Here is a 5,549-nt window from a genome sequence, read left to right as displayed (position 1 = left end):
TACATTTGATGTGATTTTTACATATGGTAAAAATTCAACTTCCTACTTTTTTGTTAAACACAAATAACTAGTTCTTAAGCCCCAACTGTTCCAACCTAAAGGCAACACTCAGCAGTTCAGCGCTCTAGTTCCTGAATACTCTCTGCAGGTTTTCTTTCTACCTCCTCAATGTCTGCAGCCAACTAGTTCTTCTCTGCCCTGCCTTGGAGTTTTCTCTACTCATTCCTCAGGTGATTTCACCATCTTTCACAGCTTTAATTATTAACTCTTGCATATACACATTCAATTGATCTGAACTTCAAATTGGTAAATAGTCAGACCTCCATATTCATACATTCCACATTTAGATTCAACGAACCATAGACTGAAAATATTTTAAATATTTCTGTACTAAACATTACTCACTAATCAATATAGTATAACATATTTACATAGCATTTACATTGTATTAGTTATTATAAATACTCTAAAGATTACTTAAACTATACAAATCCTTCTATAAATTTTATATGCAAATACTATGTCATTTTATACAAGAATCTTGAACGTCTATAAATTCTTGGTATCACGGGGAGAAGGGGTCCTGGAGCCAATCCTAATATCTGTCCTTGAGTGCCCAATATACATTTCTGAGCTTATGACTAAAGCAGAACTGACTATTCTCTTCCTTCAGCTCTCTGAACTTTTCTGTTTCCTATCACACTAAAGCTTTTCCATTCCCACTATTCCTCAGGTTGGAGCTTTCTTTGAAGGCCGATCATGTTCTCATAACCCCAGCTTCAATCAGTTCAACAAATCCTATCTATTGTACTTTAAAAGTGTATCACAAGTGTAATTCTCTCTGCCTCCATTTCAGGCACTGGCTATTAATAACTTTGGAACAAGCTTTCCTCTTCTACCCCCACCTCCCAACATAGAACCCAAAGTCGATCTTTTAAAGTTTAAGTTACAGTATGACAAAACCCTGTCTTCCAAAAATCTCCCATAGCTTTCCAGCACAGTTCAAACAAAATCCAGCGTTCACCATGGTTTAGACACCCTGTGTCCCTGGATCTTGGCTACTTCTCCAGATTCATCTATCACTTCCTCCTCACTGCACTGTAGCATCTGGCCTAAACTGCCTCTCAAGGGGATTACCTTTCAGAAGTGAAGGCCTGTCCAGCTGCAGCTCCTTCTGCCTGGAACATATTTTTAACACAGCTGCATGCCTCCTTCTCTCATGGCATCATGAGCCCCACTCAAATCTCACCTCCTCCAAAAAGCCAATCATGACTACCCCATTCTAAATTATCACTTCCTGACATTTTCTTATACTTTTTTCCCATAGTACCACTTCTTAACTTTTCCAACTAAAATTAAAATTGTATGCACTTATCATGTACAACATTTTTTGAAATATGTATTTGTGGAGTTACTAAATTAAGCTACCATACACGATACCTCACATACTTTTCTTTTGTATGGTGAGAATACTTAATGTCAGTGATTTTTTTTTTTCAGGAATATCATACATTGTTGATCATCTAGTGACCATGCTGAAATAAGTTCAAGTGCTCTCCTGAACTTATTCCTCATAACTGAAATATTGTATTTTAATCTCTCCAGCCCCCACCTCACTATCCCCTACTTACCACTCAGCCATCCTGGTTACCACCATTCTCTCTAATTTCAACTTTTTCAAATTCCACACATGAGATCCTATGGTATTTCTTTCTGTGCCTGGCTTATTTCACATGATGTAATCTCCAAGTTCATTCTTGGTATGGCAAACAGGATTTCCCTTTTTAAGGCTGAATAGTATTCAGGTGTTCATACATAACATTTTCTTTACCTGTTCCTTTGTTGATGGACACGTAGGTTGAGTTCACATCTTGCCTGTTGTAAATAATTCTGCAGCAGTAGAATGCAGATATCTTTTTCACATACTGCTCTCCTTTGGATATATGCCCGGTGGTGGAATTGCTGGATCATATCGTAATTCTATTCTTAATTTTTTGAGGAACTTACTCTTGCATGCCATTAGCAGGAATGTAAATTAGTCCAGCCATTCATGGAAAGTATTTAAAAGATGTTAGATACTATCAGAGATGAATGCACTCTGATCTCTTGTCTTTTTACAACCCATTCTGTAGAAACCCTTTCCTCCATCCTCTCCAATATTTTAATGTTTTGGATAACAGCCATTCTTTTTCAAAAGCTATCTGTTATGGATCTTTTTAAAATGAAAGTGTCTTCTAATGGCATAGAAGTTCCATGAGAACAGGAATTTCATCTTTGCAGTACTGCATTCCCAATAACTAGAGGAATATTGACACACAATAGATGCTCTGATATTCTGTATCCTAAATGTTGTTTATTAATATCTGCCTAACAGTATCCCGTGCTAACACTGAGCATCCATGACTGTCTGGAAGACCCTGAGATGGGAAAGATTTGAGCCTTGATTCTGAGCACTTGGGGGCTGGCAGAAAGTTTGAGTCATCTCACTTATGTGCAGTGCCACACTGGAATCCATTGTTTTTCTGGGGGGAGAAAAAAACTAAATGGGAGAGAAATTCCAAGTTTCAAACTTCTTATTCTTGAAGTATCAGTCTTCTAAGGAGCTTTATCTCCAGGACAATACCAGATAAATATTAAGCCATCAGTGTATATTGAATTACTGATTGTCGTCAGGTTTTCTGTCTACCTAATCTACATTTGATTAAAACCCTAGCCACTTATTTAACAGCCTTCCCCCAGTACCTAACATCATTTAAATACTATCAGAGATGAATTTGCTCTGATCTCTTGCCTTCATATAACCCATATAGAAACATGAAAGATCATAAGGGAATTATTATAATAATCTATTGGATTTACCATAGCATAGACCAGACAACTTATAAATATTTTGTATATGTGTCTCATTGAATCTACACTGGCTTCAGTTTACAGATGAACTAGTATTCAAAAAAGTTAAGCAGCTTGCCCAAAAGAAGCACTGAGAAGTAACTATTTGGGATGAAGGCAGGGGAACAGGAAGGAGAAAAGGCTAAATTAGTAAGATATTATAAAAATATGGTCCTATGCCTAAAGCACATTATGATTACTTGTGTTCAGAGGCCTCTCCACCTACCTGCTGTGAGGTCTAAAGCTCCTGTTGAATTTAATTGCCATTATAGCAGTTGCTATATTTAACAGAGTAGAAATATAACCCTGAAGAGACAACTAATAGATTAATGCTGTTATCACAGGAGTGGATTCCTGATTAAAAGGGACAGGTTCAGCCAGTTTTTTCCTTTCTCATTCTTGCTTGCCCTCCCATCATATAATATAGCAAGGGGATCCTCACCAAATGGGCCCCTTGGTCTAGACTTCCCAGCCTTAGTAAGTATGAACCAAATATACTTCTATTGATTAACTTATCCAGTTTGTGGTCGTCAGTTAAAATAGCAGAAAAGACTATGACCCTATCCACACTGAACACTCAGGTTAAGACTCTTCTGTTGCCCCATTCTTCCCATCAAGACCCAAACTTCCTAGCTTCAACTTGCTCCCTGTTTCCAGCATCCCAGAGGTCCTTTTCATGTCCTTGTCCCCAGGGAACTCTATTTTCAGCTAGGGCCCTAATGACAGGATAAATACTCCAGCTCTTTTGCTCCTAACACCCTAAGCCCTGCTGGACCTGCAACTTCACTACCACTCCCTGCCCAGACATGGTGAGTCTGTCTGTGAATTCAATGCTGCAATAAGCATGCTATGAGCAAACTGAAGACCTGATGGCCACTAAGACCATTTCTTTGAGGTCCTCTGCACTTGCAAAAGGACTATAAATTTTGACCTGTACCATGTATTAGTGGGTCTTGAGATAACTTTCTCCCAGAATACACACAGTAGTCTGTGAATCGGCCTCTTTAGGTCACAGACAAGGAAGCAGACAATCTAGATGACATGACTGAGATCGCATACCTGGTGGGATGCAGAGCCAGAGTTTGAATTGGGCCACCTTTGGTCTTTCACTTAGGAATTCTTAGCAGGTAGCTTTCAGATGCTCTAGTGCCCACCAGGGATAAAGTGGTGCCCCTGAGCATTTGACCCATGATAGTTGTTTGTTTTTGTTTTTTTCCTTTCTTGTGAGAGTTTTGTGCCTGATACTTGATCTGCTATTCTTGTATGTTTTAGGTAAGGCCTTTCTTATCAAATGTTAAAATAATTCAAACAAAGCAGAGAGATAAGGGGCATTAAGTAGTTATTCTAGGAGAGTGATCTGGAGCAGGAGGCTGGGGTGTCTCTCTTGATCTCAAGAGGCAAATAAACCAGAAGAAAATAACACTGTAGTATAAGCAGAATGCTCACAAATAGAGGAGAAAGCTGCAAGTCTCTAGCACCACCTTCACTATGAAGAGAATTCTGCATCCAGGCCACTCAGCCCCAGCTTAGAGATCACTAAATCATACAGAAGCAGAAAGGCCTCCTCTGAATGCTAGTGATGGTGACTCACCTCCTGCCTTGCCCATTTTCCAGTGCCTGACTATCTTCCCATCCTGAATGTTTTTCATGAGGTTTAACTCAAGATTATAGACAGGAAGTAAGGAGCCCAAAGCCTATACCTCAACTTTGACCTATTTCCTGGAATCTAGGCATATTGTGCTCAACACACATTCTTCCAATTTCACTTGCCCATCTGTGCAAGTGGGGCTGAGAGAAGATGGATCTTGCAATCACTGCCATGTTGTTCCCAGATAAAGTGTAGAGTTGTTGAACCCCGATGCAAAGAAAAGACCACCAACTCCATTTTTAAATCAAATCAAAGCAAGCTTGGTTTGTGCACACAGAGAGCTGAGAGCTGAATAATCTGGGTCTGAATGAGTAGCTCTACTTTCTCTCCCTCTTCTTCCACCTCAGCCTAGTAATAACCGTATCAGATTTACTCAGTCCCTGAGCTGCTATTCAAAGTATGGTTACTCTGATGAACCCAGCCTAATTCCATCATAAGATTGGGAGCCATCTCATCACAAAGTCATGAAAAGTTAATTTCTGTTTTACTATCAATTACTGCAATTTCTAAACTTGTTTGGAATTCCTGCCCATGCCTTGAACTCACCCATACCTGGCTCCCCCTGACCAGATTACAACCCTCTCTGAAACCACATCGGTGCCTCAAATTCTGATGTTGGGATCTGAATTTATTCCCTACCTTGAAATATCATGCCATGTAGATCATTAACTTACTATCTGCCTTTGTATAATGCTTGTCAGAATCCTGTTAGTTGTAATTTCAAGACACCCCCCTTTGCAATTTTGTGCTATAAATCTTTGTTCCTGGAAAGCTGGGGGCTGCTGCAGTGCTTCGTGGCTTGGGGCTCATGACCCCACTCACATGCTTACTAGCAAGGCTGAGCTACTGTAGCCGAGTGGTGGCCCACTCCTACTGTGAGCACATGGCTGTAGTAAAGCTGGCTTGTGGGGGCACACAGCCTAACAACATATACGGCATCACTGCTGCCACATTGGTGGTTGGCACGGACTCCATCTGCATTGCCATCTCCTATGCCTGTCTCTTATACACA

The sequence above is a fragment of the Marmota marmota genome, unplaced genomic scaffold (genome assembly GCF_001458135.2).
Source record: "Marmota marmota marmota unplaced genomic scaffold, marMar, whole genome shotgun sequence".
NCBI lineage: Eukaryota > Metazoa > Chordata > Mammalia > Rodentia > Sciuridae > Marmota > Marmota marmota.
Note: the sequence above shows the minus strand (reverse complement) of the source record.